Source organism: Mesoplodon bidens, assembly GCF_964165515.1.
Source record: "Mesoplodon bidens genome assembly, chromosome: 4".
In the NCBI taxonomy this organism is placed as follows: domain Eukaryota; kingdom Metazoa; phylum Chordata; class Mammalia; order Artiodactyla; family Ziphiidae; genus Mesoplodon; species Mesoplodon bidens.
Genome location: NC_138160.1, coordinates 58,427,799 through 58,449,240, shown reverse-complemented (window position 1 = coordinate 58,449,240; position 21,442 = coordinate 58,427,799).

The following is a 21,442-nucleotide window of genomic DNA, read 5'->3' as shown; positions in this document are numbered from 1 at the left end:
TCGTGGAGCAACTGAGCCCGTCCACCACAACTGCTGAGCCTGTGCTCTAGAGCCCGCGAGCCACAACTGCTGAGCCCTCATGCCACAACTACTGAAGCCCACCTGCCTAGAGCCCATGTTCTGCAACAAGAGAAGCCACCGCAATGAGAAGCCCGCACACCGCAATGAAGAGTAGCTCCTGCTTGCCACAACTAGAGGAAGCCAGGCACAGCAACGAAGACCCAATGCAGCCAAAAATAATAAATAAATAAATAAATAAATAAATAAATAAATTTACTTAAAAAAAATCTAATTCCTTACCAAATTGATCAAATTGTTCAAATGACTGAACTGTGGCCTTCTCTAGGGCATTTCAAATTACTAAAATAAAATAACAAATACATAAATTAATAGCTAGTATTCTCTCAAAATAATTCACTTTTAGAAACTTCTATACAAAAGAAGTTTTAAAATCTTAGGTACTCTTTAAAAATAACAAATACATTACTAACTAGACACCTTCATGATAGCTAAAATAATTGCTGTAATAAAAGTTGAGACTCACAGTAAAAGAAGTATTATAGGAGCTAGTACACCATTCAGTAGATAGTATAAAAATACTTTAGAAGTACTATTAAAATATTTTAACAGAATAGCACACTAGATAAACTGACTAAAGTCCTCATACAAGGACTTCATATAAACAACAACAACAACAACAGAATAATAATAAGTTCATGGAGAAGTTCAAGAATTCCATAATGAATATATAAAATCTGGACCCCCCCAAATTCTTAAACACTAGGAATGATCTGCTATGAGATCTGTGAGAGGAAGATCTAGCAAAAACAGACCTTATAGCACCAGAGGAAACCTCAAATTGACATTTGCCAAAATTCTCCATGAACCAATCCATCATAGTAGGGATAAATTTTCCATATTGTAACACTTTCTCCTTTACTGGTTTAAGGTATTCCACTTCTGATTTAACCTCTCCTATTCCCCTTCCTAGTAAAAATGACTCACATAAATCTAGACTACAGTTCGTAAAGAATGGCTTGCAGACCCAATCTGGCCTGCCCCCTATTTTTGTAAATAAAGTGGAATTTTGCAAAATAAAGTTATTGGAAAACAGCCACACTCATTTTTTTTTTTTTTTTTTTTTTTTTTTTTTTTTTCTTTTTGCGGTATGCGGGCCTCTCACTGTCGTGGCCTCTCCCGCTGCGGAGCACAGGCTCCGGACGCGCAGGCCCAGCGGCCATGGCTCACGGGCCCAGCCGCTCCGCGGCATATGGGATCCTCCCAGACCGGGGCACGAACCCGTATCCCCTGCATCGGCAGGCGGACTCTCAACCACTGCGCCACCAGGGAGGCCCAACACACTCATTTTTTTTAACATGTTGTCTGTGGCTGCTTTTGCACTACAACAGCAGAGTTGATTAGCTGTGACAAAGAATGTATGGCTCACAAAGCCGAAAATATTTAATATTTAGCTTTTTACAGAGGAAGTTTGCTGACCTTTGGCCTAAATAATTATCATCATAACTTTATAATTCAGCTCTTCCAGGCTATTTTTAATTCAGCCATTTTAATGAATGATGTAAGGGTATATTGCTCTAACTTTACCAGTAATGATACTCTGCATACAATACATAAATGAAGGAAAACGTCCTTGCACCAAGGAAATTGCAAAATGAAAACAATAAGTTTTTGTCATACCATACTTAGAGATAATATATTTGCAGCTCCATCAAAGTCAAATTATCTCATGAATGGCTTTTTGCTCTTCTTTTTTTAAAAAAAAATCAGTTTCTTCAATGCCAATCCAGGACAAGGGTAATTATTCTGTTGAATTATTAGTTAGGCAATTCCAAAGATATGATTCTTTTGGTAGCCAGTGCCCAAGATGGTCCCTAATAATTCTCACTTCTTGGTATTCATTTCCTTGTACATCCCTTGTACATTGTACCCCTCCTGCATTGTATCAGGGTTGGTCTATGTGACGAATAGAATATGGCAATAGTGAGGGTATGTCACTTCCAAAGTTAGGTTATAAAAAATGTTGTAATTTCTGCCTTGTTCTCTCTAATAGCATTCACTGTAGGGAAAGTTAGCTACCATGTTGTGAGCAACCCTATAGAGAGAGAGGCCCATGTGGCATAGAACTGAGACATCCTACCAATGGACAGTGAGAAACCAAGGCCCGCAGTCAACAGCCATGTGAGTGAGTCTTCTTGGGAGCAGCTCCTACACCTCTATTCAAACCTTCAGCAAACTGTAGCTTTGGCAGACATCTTGACTGCAACCTCAAGAGTAATCCTGAACCAGAATCGCCCTGATATGCTGCTCCCAGATTCTTGACCCTCAGAAACAGTGTGAGATACTAAATATTCTTGTTTTTAAGCTGCCAAGTTTGAGGTAATTTGTTACAGAACTATAGATAACTAATATAATTCCCCAACATCCTAAATGGACTAGATCTCCTTTCAAAGAGTACAAAAGTATAAAACTTTTAATGGTGAGAGAATCCTGAGAATAATGATCCTATCCAGAGGAGTTAAACTACTAAAGGCATTTATCAAAAATATGTTCCATTACTTTGGCTGACATAGTAAGTAGTACAGCCCAAACTCAGGGGCACAAGAAACCAGTTTAAAATCTTTAAACCAAGTAGTTATAGATAATAGAATGGCCTTGGATTTTCTTTTGGCCAACTAGGGAAGATTCTGAACCACTGCTAACACTATATGTTATACCTAAATACTACAAGTGAATTGGAATAATCCATATCTAAGCTAAAGGAAAGGTAACCTAGCTCTCTAAAATAGACTCAAGAATCTTTGAGACTTCTTTCATGATCAGGTCTGGGAAATTTGACATCATGGTTTTGAAATGTCTTCCAGTCTCTTCCAGTTATACTTGTCTCACTGCTTATTTTTTTGAATTTTATTTATTTATTTTTATACAGCAGGTTCTTATTAGTTATCTATTTTATACATATTAGTGTATATATGTCAATCCCAATCTCCCAATTCATCCCACCCCTGCCCCCCTTGTTTTACCCCCTTGGTGTCCATACGTTTGTTCTCTACACCTGTGTCTCTATTTCTGCCTTGCAAACCAGTTCATCTGTACCATTTTTCTAGATTCCACATATATGCGTTAATATATGATATTTTTCTCTTTCTGACTTACTTCACTCTGTATGACAGTCTCTAGGTCCATCCACGTCTCTACAAATGACCCAATTTTGTTCCTTTTTATGGCTGAGTAATATTCCATTGTATATATGTACCACATCTCCTGTATCCATTCGTCTGTCGATGGGCATTTAGGCTGCTTCCATGTCCTGGCTATTGTAAATAGTGCTGCAATGAACATTGGGGTGCATGTGTCTTTTTGAATTATGGTTTTCTCAGGGTATATGCCCAGTAGTGGGATTGCTGGGCTCACTGTTGTTAAATGTGTATTTTCCACAGTCTTAAACACTTTAGTGCAGCCACTGTCCTTATAGATGATTCAAGAAATGATTTAAAGACAAAACAAACAGAATAAAATCACATTGATAGACATGTAAACTGAAAATAAAATTTCCACTGATGAAACCTCACCTTCAAGGAAAATCAACAACAGTGGTAAAGACCTACACAATCCTTGAAGGTCTCTCCTGAAGCCTTGACTGAATGACAACCAAAAGGAAGGACTGAGAATAAAGAAGTTTCTATAAACTTAGAAAAAGACTGATTTTTGCTATAGCAAAGGTAACAAATAGCCACAAAAACCAGCTTTAAACCCATTCAATCGGTTAAGAATAACTTGCCTCAGTAAGCCCCTCATGAAATCAGCCTATCAGGGACAGACTCACTCTAATAAACATACCTCTGAGCGCCAACTAATCTACAACAGTCTCACCTGAGTAACCACGGACTACAGTTGATGTCAACCCACTTACACCTCTGAAAATCTGACAATTCCTAGTACTTCATGCTCCCGCCAAACAAAAACCCTTTGTAAGGTCAACAGTTTGCTCTGCTTGGAGAGACTGCCTGACCATTCAGCTTTGTCTTTTTATTTCACGTACTGAGTGGTGGTCTCAACATCCTTTGCAAACTCTCCTGATTCCTTTATAATTCTTTAAACCTCTTCCCATTTAATAGTAGTAATAGCGATAGTAATGACAATGATGAGGATGATATAAGCTCCATTTAACTATATACCATGCTAAGGGCTATACATACGTTATCTCAATAATTGAGGCCTGCCAGTAATATCTGGCTGCCAGCACTTTTTAGATTTTCAGGTAGCACTCAGACTTGAAGAAGTTATTAGCCCTGGCTTATTCAGTGCGCCAGTCATTTGCTTGTTTGCTTTCAATGCACTGCTCACCCTTTCCCTGTTCTGCTCAATATCACAGAGGGCTGACTCCTACAGACTGAGTTTTCCAGGCTCTCTGTCACCTGGCTTAAAGGTCAGTTCTGCTAATGGGAATCTGGAGTGAAAGATGAAAGGCAGGAAGGGAGGAAGAAGGCAGGGGTATCTCTCCTCCAGCAATAGCTGTGTTTCCTTCGGTTGCTCCAGCCCCTTTGAATGGGCCTTCCTTTGTGGTCATCACTCACATTATTATGTTTGAAATACCTAGAGCACCTTCTGGTTTTCTGGAACTTTACTGATACAATCAGAAAAAACTGGTGGTAGAAATTGTACCGGGTAGATTTGAGAGACTTGAGATTTAATTCCAAGTCTGCCTCTAAATTACTTGTGACCTTGAAACAATCACAATTTGGTGCCTCAGTTTTGCTATCTATGTAAGAAAATAGTTCATCTTTAAGGTTCCCCCCCGCCATCCCACCCAACTAGAATCTTCTAAAATGCTGGACTTGCAAGAATTGGTTGAATATTTATGAGTTATAGCTTTTCCCTTCTCCCATATAACAGTGCTAGAACCAGCTTTAAAGGCCTTGATTATATCTAGAAATACAGCTGTTCTCTTAATCAGGTGAGACATAAAAATACCGTTTTCCGTGAATAGGGCAAGCTAGATAATTTGAGGGGTCCAGTGCAAAAGGAAAATGCAGGCTCTTACTGAAAAAGCAGGGAAAAAGTGCCATTAAAAGTATTACAAATAAAGCTTTTTCCTTTAAAAATATTTTGTTACTTATAAGATACAACAGAGGTACTACTGGTATATAAGTAACAATATAACTTACAAAGTGCAAAAATACTATTGGTGCCATAATTTTATATAATACAATAAATTATAATACTTTATCAATGTCATATCTTGATTAATCATAATTTTGTGGCTTTCTTTTATGCAAATTCATTTTAAAAGTCATTAAAATATATACCTTTAGCAATTTCATTTTCTTTTTCTTTGATTTGGGAAGTTTTTTTTTTTTTTTACATCTTTATTGGAGTATAATTGCTTTACAATGGTGTGTTCGTTTCTGCTTTATAACAAAGTGAATCAGTTATACATATATATATGTTCCCATATCTCTTCCCTCTTGCGTCTCCCTCCCTCCCACCCTCCCTATCCCACCCCTCTAGGTGGTCCACAAAGCACCGAGCTGATCTCCCTGTGCTATGTGGCTGCTTCCCACTTGCTATCTATTTTACGTTTGGTAGTGTATATATGTCCATGCCTCTCTCTCGCTTTGTCACAGCTTACCCTTCCCCCTCCCCATATCCTCAAGTCCATTCTCTAGTAGGTCTATATCTTTATTCCTGTCTTACCCCTAGGTTCTTCATGACATTTTTTTTCTTAAATTCCATATATGTGTGTTAGCATACGGTATTTGTCTTTCTCTTTCTGACTTACTTCACTCTGTATGACAGACTCTAGGTCTATCCACCTCATTACAAATAGCTCAATTTTGTTTCTTTTTATGGCTGAGTAATATTCCATTGTATATATGTGCCACATCTTCTTTATCCATTCATCTGATGATGGACACTTAGGTTGTTTCCATCTCTGGGCTATTGTAAATAGAGCTGCAATGAACAATGCAGTACATGACTCTTTTTGAATTATGGTTGTCTTAGGGTATATGCCCAGTAGTGGGATTGCTGGGTCATATGGTAGTTCTATTTGTAGTTTTTTAAGGAACCTCCATACTGTTCTCCATAGTGGCTGTACCAATTCACATTCCCACCAGCAGGGCAAGAGTGTTCCCTTTTCTCCACACCCTCTCCAGCATTTATTGTTTCTAGATTTTTTGATGAGGGCCATTCTGACTGGTGTGAGATGATATCTCATTGTAGTTTTGATTTGCATTTCTCTAATGATTAATGATGTTGAGCATTCTTTCATGTGTTTGTTGGCAGTCTGTATATCTTCTTTGGAGAAATGTCTATTTAGGTCTTCTGCCCATTTTTGGATTGGGTTGTTTGTTTTTTCGTTATTGAGCTGCATATAAATTTTGGAGATTAATCCTTTGTCAGTTGCTTCATTTGCAAATATTTTCTCCCATTCTGAGGGTTATCTTTTGGAATTGTTTATGGTTTCCTTTGCTGTGCAAAAGCTTTGAGGTTTCATTAGGTCCCATTTGTTTATTTTTGTTTTTATTTCCATTTCTCTAGGAGGTGGGTCAAAAAGGATCTTGCTGTGATTTATGTCATAGAGTGTTCGGCCTATGTTTTCCTCTAAGAGTTTGATACTTTTTGGCCTTATATTTAGGTCTTTAATCCATTTTGAGCTTATTTTTGTGTGTGGTGTTAGGGAGTGATCTACTTTCATACTTTTACATGTTCCTGTCCAGTTTTCCCAGCACCACTTATTGAAGAGGCTGTCCTTTCTCCACTGTACATTCCTGCCTCCTTTATCAAAGATAAGGTGACCATATGTGCGTGGGTTTATCTCTGGGCTTTCTATCCTGTTCCACTGATCTATATTTCTGTTTTTGTGCCAGTACCATACTGTCTTGATCACTGTAGCTTTGTAGTATAGTCTGGAGTCAGGGAGCCTGATTCCTCCAGCTCCGTTTTTCGTTCTCAAGATTGCTTTGGCTATTCGGGGTCTTTTGTGTTTCCATACAAATTGTGAAATTTTTTGTTCTAATTCTGTGATAAATGCCAGTGGTAGTTTGATAGGGATTGCATTGAATCTGTAGATTGCTTTGGGTAGTAGAGTCATTTTCACAATGTTGATTCTTCCAATCCAAGAACATGGTACATCTCTCCATCTATTTGTATCATCTTTAATTTCTTTCATCAGTGTCTTATAATTTTCTGCATACAGGTATTTTGTCTCCTTAGGTAGGTTCATTCCTAGATATTTTATTCTTTTTGTTGCAATGGTAAATGGGAGTGTTTTCTTGATTTCACTTTCAGATTTTTCATCATTAGTGTATAGGAATGCCAGAGATTTCTGTGCATTAATTTTGTATCCTGCTACTTTACCAAATTCGTTGATTAGCTCTAGTAGTTTTCTGGTAGCATCTTTAGGATTCTCTATGTATAGTATCATGTCATCTGCAAACAGTGACAGCTTTACTTCTTCTTTTCCGATTTGGATTCCTTTTATTTCCTTTTCTTCTCTGACTGCTGTGGCTAAAACTTCCAAAACTAGGTTGAATAAGCGTGGTGAGAGTGGGTAACCTTGTCTTGTTCCTGATCTTAGTGGAAATGCTTTCAGTTTTTCACCATTGAGGACGATGTTGGTTGTGGGTTTGTCATATATGGCCTTTATTATGTTGAGGAAAGTTCCCTCTATGCCTACTTTCTGCAGGGTTTTTATCATAAATGGGTGTTGAATTTTGTCGAAAGCTTTCTCTGCATCTATTGAGATGATCATATGGTTTTTCTCCTTCGATTTGTTAATATGGTGTATCACGTTGATTGATTTGCGTATATTGAAGAATCCTTGCATTCCTGGAATAAACCCCACTTGATCATGGTGTATGATCCTTTTAATGTGCTGTTGGATTCTGTTTGCTAGCATTTTGTTGAGGATTTTTGCATCTATGTTCATCAGTGATATTGGCCTGTAGTTTTCTTTCTTTGTGACATCCTTATCTGGTTTTGGTATCAAGGTGATGGTGGCCTCGTAGAATGAGTTTGGGAGTGTTCCTCCCTCTGCTATATTTTGGAAGAGTTTGAGAAGGATAGGTGTTAGCTCTTCTCTAAATGCTTGATAGAATTCGCCTGTGAAGCCATCTGGTCCTGGGCTTTTGTTTGTTGGAAGATTTTTTATCACAGTTTCAATTTCAGTGCTTGTGATTGGTCTGTTCATATTTTCTATTTCTTCCTGATTCAGTCTTGGCAGGTTGTGCATTTCTAAGAATTTGTCCATTTCTTCCAGGTTGTCCATTTTATTGGCATAGAGTTGCTTGTAGTAATCTCTCATGATCTTTTGTATTTCTGCAGTGTCAGTTGTTACTTCTCCTTTTTCATTTCTAATTCTATTGATTTGAGTCTTCTCCCTTCTTTTCTTGATGAGTCTGGCTAATGGTTTATCAATTTTGTTTGTCTTCTTAAATAACCAGCTTTTAGTTTTATTGATCTTTGCTATTGTTTCCTTCATTTCTTTTTCATTTATTTCTGATCTGATTTTTATGATTTCTTTCCTTCTGCTAACTTTGGGGTTTTTTTGTTCTTCTTTCTTTAATTGCTTTAGGTGCAAGGTTAGGTTGTTTATTCGAGATATTTCCTGTTTCTTAAGGTAGGATTGTATTGATATAAACTTCCCTCTTAGAACTGCTTTTGCTGCATCCTATACGTTTTGGGTCGTCGTGTCTCCATTGTCATTTGTTTCTAGGTATTTTTTTATTTCCTCTTTGATTTCTTCAGTGACCACTTCATTATTAAGTAGTGTATTGTTTAGCCTCCATGTGTTTGTATGTTTTACAGATCTTTTCCTGTAATTGATATCTAGTCTTATAGCATTGTGGTCGGAAAAGATACTTGATACAATTTCAAATTTCTTAAATTTACCAAGGCTTGATTTTTGACCCAAGATATGATCTATCCTGGAGAATGTTCCATGAGCACTTGAGAAAAATGTGTATTCTGTTGTTTTTGGATGGAATGTCCTATAAATATCAATTAAGTCCATCTTGTTTAATGTATCATTTAAAGCTTGTGTTTCCTTATTTATTTTCATTTTGGATGATCTGTCCATTGATGAAAGTGCGGTGTTAAAGTCCCCTACTATGAATATGTTACTGTCAATTTCCCCTTTTATGGCTGTTAGTATTTGCCTTATGTATTGTGGGGCTCCTATGTTGGGTGCATAAATATTTACAATTGTTATATCTTCTTCTTGGATCGATCCCTTGATCATTATGTAGTGTCCTGCTTTGTCTCTTCTAATAGTCTTTATTTTAAAGTCTATTTTGTCTGATATGAGAATTGCTACTCCAGGTTTCTTTTGATTTCCATTTGCATGGAATATCTTTTTCCATCCCCTCACTTTCAGTCTGTATGTGTCTCTAGGTCTGAAGTGGGTCTCTTGTAGACAGCATATATATGGGTCTTGTTTTTGTATCCATTCAGCCAATCTGTGCCTTTTGGTGGGAGCATTTAGTCCATTTACATTTAAAGTAATTATCGATATGTATGTTCCTTTTCCCATTTTCTTAATTGTTGTGGGTTCGTTATTGTAGGTCTTTTCCTTGTCTTGTGTTTCTTGCCTATAGAAGTTCCTTTAGCATTTGTTGTAAAGCTGGTTTGGTGGTGCTGAACTCTCTCAGCTTTTGCTTGTACATAAAGGTTTTAATTTCTCTATCAAATCTGAATGAGATCCTTGGTGGGTAGAGTAATCTTGGTTGCAGGTTTTTCTCCTTCATCACTTTAAATATGTCCCAGCAGCCCCTTCTGGCTTGCAAAGTTTCTGCTGAAAGATCACCTGTTAACCTTATGGGGATTCCCTTGTGTGTTATTTGTTGTTTTTCCCTTGCTGCTTTTAATATGTTTTCTTTGTATTTAATTTTTGACAGTTTGATTAATATGTGTCTTGGCGTATTTCTCCTTGGATTTATCCTGTATGGGACTCTCTGTGCTTCCTGGACTTGATTAACTATTTCCTTTCCCATATTAGGGAAGTTTTCAACTATAATCTCTTCAAATATTTTCTCAGTCCCTTTCTTTTTCTCTTCTTCTTCTGGAACCCCTATAATTCGAATGTTGGTGCGTTTAATGTTGTCCCAGAGGTCTCTGAGACTGTCCTCAATTCTTTTCATTCTTTTTTCTTTATTCTGCTCTGCAGTAGTTATTTCCACTATTTTATCTTCCAGGTCACTTATCCGTTCTTCTGCCTCAGTTATTCTGCTATTGATCCCATCTGGAGTATTTTTAGTTTCATTTATTGTGTTGTTCACCATTGCCTGTTTCATCTTTAGTTCTTCTAGGTCCTTGTTAAATGTTTCTTGCATTTTGTGTATTCTATTTCCAAGATTTTGGATCATCTTTACTATCATTATTCTGAATTCTTTTTCAGGTAGACTGCCTATTTCCTCTTCATTTGTTAGGTCTGGTGGGTTTTTATCTTGCTCCTTCATCTGCTGTGTGTTTTTCTGTCTTCTCATTTTGCTTGACTTACTGTGTCTGGGGTCTGCTTTTTGCAGGCTGCAGGTTCGTAGTTCCCGTTGTTTTTGGTGTCTGCCCCCAGTGGCTAAGGTTGGTTCAGTGGGTTGTGTAGGCTTCCTGGTGGAGGGGACTAGTGCCTGTGTTTAGGTGGATAAGGCTGGATCTTGTCTTTCTGGTGGCAGGTCCACATCTGGTGGTGTGTTTTGGGGTGTCTGTGGACTTATTATGATTTTAGGCAGCCTTTCTGCTAGTGGGTAGGGTTATGTTCCTGTCTTGCTAGTTGTTTGGCATAGAGTGTCCAGCACTGTAGCTTGCTGGTCGTTGAGTGAAGCTGGGTGCTGGTGTTGAGGTGGAGATCTCTGGGAGATTTTCACAGTTTGATATTATGTGGAGCTGGGAGGTCTCTTGTGGACCAGTGTCCTGAAGTTGGGTCTCCCTCCTCAGAGGCACAGCCCTGACTCCTGTCTGGAGCACCAAGAGCCTGTCGTCCACACAGCTCAGAATAAAAGGGAGAAAAAGTAGAAAGAATTAGTAGAAGAAGAAAGAAAGAAAGAAAGAAAGAAAGAAAGAAAGAAAGAAAGGAAGGAAGGAAGGAAAGGAGGAAGGAAGAAAGAAAGAAGGGAGGGAGGGAGGAAGGAAGGAGGGAAGGAAGGAGAAAAGAAAGAAAGAAGATAAAGTAAAATAAAGTAAAGTAAGATAAAATAAAATAATTAAAATAAAAAAATATTAAGAAAAAAATTAAAAAAACAAAACACGGACAGATAGAACCCTAGGACAAATGGTGGAAGCAAAGCTATACAGACAAAATCTCACACAGAAGCGTACACATACACACTCACAAAAAGAGGAAAAGGGGAAAAAATCATAAATCTTGCTCTCAAAGTCCACCTCCTCAATTGGGGATGATTGGTTGTCTATTCAGGTATTCCACAGATGCAGCGTACATCAAGTTGATTGTGGAGCTTTAATCCGCTGCTTCTGAGGCTGCTGGGAGAGATTTCCCTTTCTCTTCTTTTTTCGCACAGCTCCCGGGGCTCAGCTTTGGATTTGGCCCCGCCTCTGCATGTAGGTCTCTGGAGGGCATCTGTTCTTCGCTCAGACAGGACGGGGTTAAAGGAGCAGCTGATTCGGGGGCTCTGGCTCACTCAGGCTGGGGGGAGGGATGGGTACGGAGTGTAGGGCGAGCCTGCGGCGGCAGAGGCCGGCGTGACGTGGCAGCAGCCTGAGGCGCGCCGTGCGTTCTCCCGGGGAAGTTGTCCCTGGATCCCGGGACCCTGGCAGTGGCGGGCTGCACAGGCTCCCCGGAATGGGGGTGTGGATAGTGACCTGCGCTCGCACACAGGCTTCTTGGTGGCGGCAGCAGCAACCTTAGCATCTTATGCTCGTCTGTGGGGTCCACGCTTTTAGCCGCGGCTCACGCCCGTCTCTGGAGCTCCTTTAAGCGGCGCTTTTAATCCCCTCCCCTCATGCACCAGGAAACAAAGAGGGAAGAAAAAGTCTCTTGCCTCTTCGGCAGCTCCAGACTTTTCCCAGGACTTCCTCCCGGCTAGCCGTGGTGCACTAAGCCTCTGCAGGCTGTGCTCACGCCGCCAATCCCAGTCCTCTCGCTGCGCTCCGACAGACGCCTGAGCCTCAGCTCCCAGCCCCGCCCGCCCCGGCAGGTGAGCAGACAAGCCTCTCGGGCTGGTGAGTGCCGGTCGGCACCGATCCTCTGTGCGGGAATCTCTCTGCTTTGCCCTCCGCACCCCTGTTGCTGCGCTCTCCTCCGCGGCTCCGAAGCTTTCCCCCTCCGCCACCCGCAGTCTCCGCCCGTGAAGGGGCTTCCTGGTGTGTGGAAACCTTTCCTCCTTCACAGCTCCCTCCCACTGGTGCAGGTCCCGTCCCTATCTTTCTGTCTCTGTTTATTCTTTTTTCTTTTGCCCTACCCAGGTACGTGGGGAGTTTCTTGCCTTTTGGGAGGTCTGAGGTCTTCTGCCAGCGTTCAGTAGGTGTTCTGTAGGAGTTGTTCCACGTGTAGATGTATTTCTGGTGTATCTGGGGGGAGGAAGGTGATCTCCGCGTCTTACTCTTCCGCCATCTTCCCCTCGTCAATTTTATTTTCAATTGATACAATTGTAAGAGACCTTAGCTGCTCTTGGAAAATGAAAGATTGCAAATAATTTTTGATCATTTTAAATTTTGACAAGGATCTCTCTGCTGATGCAATTATTGGAGCTATTAAGAGTATTTTATAGGCTGTGACAACATTTGGGATGAATTTCTGATAAATTATTTTGAAATAAAAATTTTAGTGCATGTAGAGCTAATGCATCCCACAGAACAATTTTTCTAAAAATATTTCATTCTTCATACAAATCAGTTTTGTGTAAGCTGAAATTTAATTTAAAATGTAAATTTATACAATGGCATTTTAATATTTCCTCTGACATTTCCTGTAATTTATGGAGGTTGTACAAGAACCAAATGTGACTTCATGATTTGTATAAAATTCAAAGTGCTGGTTTATGCATTCTATTGATGCATCTTCAACTACAAGGAAGAAAAAATTTTTTAAATTATCCTCTTCATTAATAATTGGTTCATCTGAAGCTTCATAGTAGGTAGTGTATCTTTCTGTCAAATGCCCTGATCTTTCAATTTATTTTCTATTTCTAAGTCTGTGGATATGGGGACTTCCCTGGCGGTCCAGTGGTAAAGACTTCACCTTCCAATGCAGGGAGTGCGGTTTCCATCCCTGGTGGGGGAGCTAAGATCCCACATGCCTCGAGGCCAAAAAATCAAACATAAAGAAACAGAAGTAATATTGTAACAAATTCAATAAAGACTAAAAAAAAATGGTCCACATCAAAAAAAAAAAAGTCTGTGGATATGTGCTTTGCAATGTTGAAGCAGTTTTCAAAACCTGAGATTCAAAAGGGAACCCTCCTACACTGTTGGTGGGAATGTAAATTGATAGAGCCACCGTGGAGAACAGTACGGAGGTTCCTTATAAAACTAAAACTAGAACTACCCTACGATCCAGCTATCCCGCTATTGGGCATACACCCTGAGAAAAACCATAATTCAAAAACACATGCACCCCAATGTTCATTGCAGCCCTATTTACAATAGCCAGGACATGGAAGCAACCTAAATGTCCATCAACAGATGAATGGATAAAGAAGATGTGGCACATATATACAATGGAATATTACTCAGCCATAAAAAGGAACGAAATTGAGTTATTTGTAGTGAGGTGGATGGGCCTAGAGTCTGTCATACAGAGTGAAGTAAGTCAGAAAGAGAAAACAAATACCGTATGCTAACACATATATATGGAATCTAAAAAAGCATACGGATGAACCTAGTGGCAGGTCAGGAATAGAGACCCAGATATAGAGAATGGACTTGAGGGTGCAGGTGGGGAAGGGGAAGCTGGGGTGAAGTGGGAGAGTAGCATTGACATGCATACACTACCAAATGTAAAATGGACGGCTAGCGGGAAGCTGCTGCATAGCACAGGGAGATCAGCTTGGTGCTTTGTGATGACCTGGAGGGGTAGGGTGGGGGGTGGGGGATGTGGGGATACGTGTGTACTTGTGGCTGATTCACTTTGTTATGCAGCAGAGGCCAGCACAATGTTGCGGGGCATTTACACTCCAATAAAGATGTGAAAAGAAAAAAGATTATAATGACTCCCTGACATGCTTTCTTGCAGTATTCATGTGTACAGTTTTATTTTGTAATAACTTACTGTCAAAGTTTACTGCCTGTGTGCCGGCGGTTCCTGTCCCATCCTCAGGCCAGAGTTAGTACTTGTGCAGATGCCACAGTCAGGCTCTAGGGACTGATGGGCAAGAGCCTCCCACCATGGGTCCCAGCAGTGCCTGTGTGCAGAAACCTTCCTTTCTCACATGGCTCTGGCCACTGCTGCCATGGCCGCTGCTTTTGCACTGCAGTTGCCATCGCTGCAACTTCCATCGCTGCAACTGCCATTGCTGCTGCCAGTTTGGGCCTAGGTCCTGGCCTGGCAGCCTTGTTCAGGAAAATTTAGTACTTTTGTGCACCGAAGGCCTTGAAAATTTAAGCCAAAATGCTGCAGAAGAGGAGCCTAGGATGCATGTCTTTATAAAATTACTTGCTAGCACCAGTAAGTCTAAAATCATGGGGTCCAGACACAGGGCTACAGGTGCCAATGGAAAACCTTAGCAATGCTAGGGGATCCATGGGAATGAGCACAATTGTTTCCAATATGTTCTAATGACATAATTAATATTATAGGTGACTGCGAATCTTCCAGAAGTAATGATGCACGAAGATTGGTGTGTTTGGAGCCAAATCTATCCAAAGATGCATTTTTGGATGAAAAGTAGAGGTAAGTAAGTTTGTGTTGACCTAAATTTGTACTTCCTCCAGACTATGTTGTTCTTTATCTTGAAGGATACCATACCATACTTTATCTTGAAGGACCACTTTGAAGGAATGGGAGTTTATTTATATGCATGCATGCCATCTTGAAGATTCTACAAGATTCATTCATCTGATTCATTCATCTTAGGTGTGAAATATGTTGTAGTACTTTTCACAGTGGTATATTAAAAAACTTTTTATGTAAAATTTCAAATATATACAAAACTAGAGAGAATAGTATAATGAGCCCCTTCTTATGTACCCATTACCCAGCTTCAGTAATTTCATGACTGAGTTTTATCTGTACCTCCACCCACTTTCCTCAGTTCTAGATTATTTTGAAACAAGTCCCAGACATCATATAATTTTATCTGCAAAAATTTCAACATGTACCTTTAAAGGATTAGGTACCATTACTTCACCTCAGATTTAATGATAATTATTAATATTATAAAATAGTTATAGCTATTATTTACATTTGTCTATCTTGTTTCATTAGATGGCTTTGGGATAAGAATTCAATAGATGGAGAAGGAAGGAGAAAGGGCATCCCAGAAACAAAGGGACAGGTGACCAGTGAGAGTGTAGGTGTGTTTGTGTGACTCATTTGCCCATAACTATTGTCATATGAATCAGTTTTAAAACCAGGATTTGTACCAAAACAATTCATCCTGTTTAGAAATGTTTGATGATTTTGCAGAACCAACCAGTATGGTCTAAGTGGAACATTCTTAAACAAGAACATATTTCCTCTCATAGAACTGCATTATCTAGAGTTAGCAATTATTTTTCTCTAAACCAAGGCTGTCTGTGAAAAAGGCAAGGGAGCCCTCTTTAAAGCTCTTGCTATTTCACAAAAATCTCAGTTGCTCTTTTCACAGCCCTAAAAGTGGAATTGTGGCATAAGATGGGGAAAAATTGTTCTCAGTTGTTCTAAATGGTTATAAGTCACCATCCATTATAGTGTGCTGTTTTTATTTTTGCTGTGTGACTTGTCAGGTTTGGGAAGGAATAAAATATGTTCTTGAATACTGTGGTAAGAGAAAGATATTTCTGTATTTGATCAAACTTTAGATGCCATTGATTGTACCATTATGTACCATTAAGAAAGGGGAAAAAAACCTGTTGACTAAACTGTAACATGATATAAAATTCATTCCAATTTCCGAGATGTTAAAATGTGAAAATGAATGCGCATTTTTGAATCTATGATATATGGCATTTATTGAGTGCCTTTTATATACCAGGTTCTGTTCCTGATCTTGATAAACATTATCTCAATTAATTTTTATAAAAACCTAGTCACATGGGTATCCCTGCCCTCATATTACAGATGAGGAAAGTGAAGCCCAGAGAAGCTAAAGACATTGGCTAAAGATCACAAAGTTAGCAACTGGAACAAGTTCATCATACCTTCCTCTTCTCAAACTTCTGTTCTTAATCTGTGACTCTCTAGTCAAGCTATGCCTTCATAAATTGTGACACTCGGGTATTTGCAGCATGTGGCCTGTTTTCAGCTTGGGCATTTTTCATTTATGGCAAACCCTTATAGGACCTTAAGTGAGGCAAAGACTCATGCCGCCCTAAGTCAGATGGGAAAGCCCAGTTAGAACCTCAGTTTTATCACCTGGTCAGAATGGTAGAAGCAGAATATATATATTATATACTATAGCTCAGTGGGTCTGTGGATCCTCAGGGCCTGAGAGCAGGTTCACCAGACACTTGACCTGCAACAGCATACCAACTCCATGTGCCAGCTCTCACTCTCACTGTTGAATGGCCAGGGTCGGACTGCTTGGGTGGTCTCAGGGGCTGAGGCTGAACTGGAAGCGCTGGGGAAGGAAGGCCCTCACATTCTTCACTTAGGAGAGAACCAGGTGAAGCTAGACAGGCAACAGTGGGATGTAGGTTGGACAGTCCTGATCTTGCTACTTTTCTGCTTATGCTTCCTGAGCCCTCTCTTTTGTGTCTAAGTCCCACTCAGGCTCTTAATTAGTTTTGTGGCTGTAAAACAAGTCACTTAACCTCTGTTATCTTCAGTTTACTTTAGTATTGTAAAATAGAAATATCTAATTCATACATTGGTTGTAAGGATTAAGAAATACTGATTGCAAAGTTGGTCTCAATACACGTTAATTCCTCTTCCTTTCGCTCTCTCGGGTCATGTATTAAATGCCATTTGTACAATTATCTACCCTTCTACCACCTTAACAAGGCAATAATGTTAATAATTTTTACAGTTTCCTAAAAGTTGTTCTATTCATTACCCTATTATCTCAGATGATTTTTCCGACAATCCATTGAAGTAGCTAGCAAAATATTATCTTTGAAAATTTCAGTTAAATAGTAACATTTAATAGTAACAAAATATTTTTTAAAATTCCCTGTTGCAGAGGAAAGAAAAAACTTGATATATTGATAGGAAAGTCTAAACTTGTTTAATATTTCTTGTCTAAAACAGAGGAGAGAGGTTGGTGAATAGATGATTGAAGATAGTTTGAATTCTACCCTGAGTATTATGATACTACGGATATAAGAGCCACTGAACTTTAAATTAATGCTTGAGTAATATAAGTAAAAATCTTCTGGGGTACACATTTGAATGCCAAATGGTTTTTGACTATCCAAAAAGTGGTTCTCTTGGATTTTAGATAGGGTCTTTAGCTTATATGTCTAACATCCCTGAAAGAGTTTCTGGCCAAGGGGTATTACTGTGTTCAACAGTAATAGAATGCTAAAATACCTTTTTTTTTTTTAATGAACTTATTTATTTTTGGCTGCATTGGGTCTCCGTTCTTGGGTCTTTTTTTTTTTTTTAACATGTTTATTGGAGTATAATTGCTTTACAATTGTGTGTTAGTTTCTGCTTTATAGCAAAGTAAATCAGCTATACATGTACATATATCCCCATATCTCTTCCCTCTTGCATCTCCCTCCCTCCCACCCTCCCTATCCCACCCCTCTAGGTGGTCACAAAGTACCCGAGCTGATCTCCCTGTGCTATGCGGCTGCTTCCAACTAGCTATCGATTTTATATTTGGTAGTGTATATACGTCCATGCCACTCTCTCACTTTGTCCCAGCTTACCCTTCCCCCTCCCCGTGTCCTCAAATCCATTCTCTAGTAGGTCTGCGTCTTTTTTCCCAACTTGCCCCTAGGTTTTTCATAACCTTTTTTTTTTTTAATTCCATATATATGTGTTAGCATACGGTATTTGTTTTTCTCTTTCTGACTTACTTCACTCTGTATGACAGACTGTACGTCCATCCATCTCACTACAAATAACTCAATTTCATTTCTTTTTATGGCTGAGTAATATTCCATTGTATATATGTGCCACATCTTCTTTATCCATTCATCTGTCGATGGACACTTAGGTTGCTTCCATGTCTTGGCTATTGTAAATAGGGCTGCAATGAACATTGTGGTACATGACTCTTTTTGAATTATGGTTTTCTCATGGTATATGTCCAGTAGTGGGATTGCTGGGTCATATGGTAGTTTTATTTTTAGTTTTTTAAGGAACCTCCATACTGTTCTCCATAGTGGCTGTATCAATTTACATTCCCACCAACAGTGCAAGAGGGTTTGTTGGAAGATTTTTAATCACAGTCTCAATTTCAGTGCTTGTGATTGGTCTGTTTATATTTTCTGTTTCTTCCTGGTTCAGTCTCAGAAGGTTGTCCTTTTCTAAGAATTTGTCCATTTCTTCCAGGTTGTCCATTTTATTGGCATATAGTTGCTTATGATAATCTCTCATTATCCTTTATATTTCTGCAGTATCCGTTGTTACTTCTCCTTTTTCATTTCTAATTCTATTGATTTGAGTCTTCTCCCTTTTTTTCCTGATGAGTCTGGCTAATGGATTATCAATTTTGTTTATCTTCTCAAAGAACCAGCTTTTAGTTTTATTGATCTTTGCTATTGTTTCTTTCGTTTCTTTTTCATTTATTTCTGCTCTGATCTTCATGATTTCTTTCCTTCTCCTAATTTTGGTTTTTTTTTTGTTCTTCTTTCTTGAATTGCTTTAGATGTAAGGTTAGGTTCTTTATTTGAGAGGTTTCTTGTTTCTTTTTTTTTTTTCCACACACACACACACTGTATTTTATTTTTACAAGACATAAATAAACTGACACCAAGCACTGTAAATGGATGACCACAACAAAAGCAACAATGACTGCAATTACCAAACACGAAACCCACTCATACTATGTCATAATATTGACATTCCGTCCAGTAATCCTCCACTGTAACAGCTCCTTTACTTTGCAGTGAAAATTGATTTGTATATTTTTTGCCTCTGAGTCCTTATGAGATTTTTTTTTATTCAAACAGAAAGTCACAAAAATTATAATCACCCTCATCAGTTTACTCAGTCCCATGTAATTAATTTTTTTATCTTGATCTTTTGTTAGCCCTTTTATGAATTCATCAATTTTCCATTAGAGTTCTGAAAATGCTTATTCATTCAGTTCAGCAGTATAGTCAGTTACCAGAAACCTGTACTTGTCAGAGTCTTTTCCATGAATTCCTTGAGGATGAAACCCTTTTATAGGAACATATTTGCAAAAGCATCAGAGTACACCCAGAACTGTCTGTAAATGACAAAAGACTTAAAAATGACCACGGTTAAAGGTTTGATGAAAGTTCATAATAATGCAATTGACAAGGAAATTTAGTTATTTCCGAGATACACATTTTAAAGTAATAACTAGAATTATGACTTGTAACATTATACCAGAACATATAAGATTTTTATAAATTTCATGTAATGTCTGAGACATTTATATTAACATATTTCCATACAAATAACCCAAAGAAAGTTTAGTATTAGTTGTTTTTTTTTGGTTTGTTTGTTTTTTTATACTGCAGGTTCTATTAGTCATCAATTTTATACACATCAGTGTATACATGTCAATCCCAATCGCCCAATTCATCACACCACCATCCCCACCCCACCGTGGTTTTCCCCCCTTGGTGTCCATACGTTTGTTCTCTACATCTGTGTCTCAACTTCTGCCCTGCAAACTGGTTCATCTGTACCATTTTTCTAGGTTCCACATACATGCATTAATATGCAATATTTGTTTTTCTCTTTCTGACTTACTTCACTCTGTATGACAGTCTCTAGATCTATCCACGTCTCTACAAATGACCCAATTTCGTTCCTTTTTATGGCTGAGTAATATTCCATCGTATATATGTACCACAACTTCTTTATCTGTTCGTCTGTTGATGGGCATTTAGGTTGCTTCCATGACCTGCCTATTGTAAATAGTGCTGCAATGAACATTGAGGTGATGTGTCTTTTTGAATTATGGTTTTCTCAGGGTATATGCCCAGTAGTGGGATTGCTGGGTCATATGGTAATTCTACTTTTAGTTTTTTAAGGAACCTCCATACTGTTCTCCATAGTGGCTGTATCAATTTACATTCCCACCAACAGTGCAAGAAAGTTCCCTTTTCTCCACACCCTCTCCAGCATTGGTTGTTTGTAGATTTTCTGATGATGCCCATTCTAACTGGTGTGAGGTGATACCTCATTGTAGTTTTGATTTGCATTTCTCTAATAATTAGTGATGTTGAGCAGCTTTTCATGTGCTTCTTGGCCATCTGTATGTCTTCTTTGGAGAAATGTCTATTTAGATCTTCTGCCCATTTTTGGATTGCATTGTTTGTTTCTTTAATATTGAGCTGCATGAGCTGTTTATATATTTTGGAGATTAATCCTTTGTCCGTTGATTCATTTGCAAATATTTTCTCCCATTCTGAGGGTTGTCCTTTCTTCTTGTTTATGGTTTCCTTTGCTGTGCCAAAGCTTTGAAGTTTCATTATGTCCCATTTGTTTATTTTTGTTTTTATTTCCATTACTCTAGGAGGTGGATCAAAAAAGATCTTGCTGTGATTTCGGTCAAAGAGTGTTCTTCCTATGTTTTCCTCTAAGAGTTTTAGAGTGTCTGGTGTTACATTTAGGCCTCGAATCCATTGAGTTTATTTTTCTGTGTGGTGTTAGGGAGTGTTCTAATTTCATTCTTTTACATGTAGCTGTCCAGTTTTCCCAGCACCACTTATTGAAGAGACTGTCTTTTCTCCATTGTATATCTTTGCCTCCTTTGTCATAGATTACTTGACCATAGGTGCATGGGTTTATCTCTGGGCTTTCTATCTTGTTCCATTGATCTATGTTTCTGTTTTTGTGCCAGTACCATATTGTCTTGATTACTGTAGCTTTGCAGTATAGTCTGAAGTCAGGCAGTCTGATTCCTCCAGCTCCGTTTTTTTCCCTCAAGACTGCTTTGGCTATTTGGGGTCTTTTGTGTCTCCATACAATTTTTAAGATGATTTGTTGTAGTTCTGTAAAAAATGTCATTGGTAATTTGATAGGGATTGCACTGAATCTGTAGATTGCTTTGGGTAGTATAGTCATTTTCACAGTATTGATCCTTCCAATCCAAGAACATGGTATATCTCTCCATCTGTTGGTATCATCTTTAATTTCTTTCATCAGTGTCTTACAGTTTTCTACATACAGGTCTTTTGTCTCCCT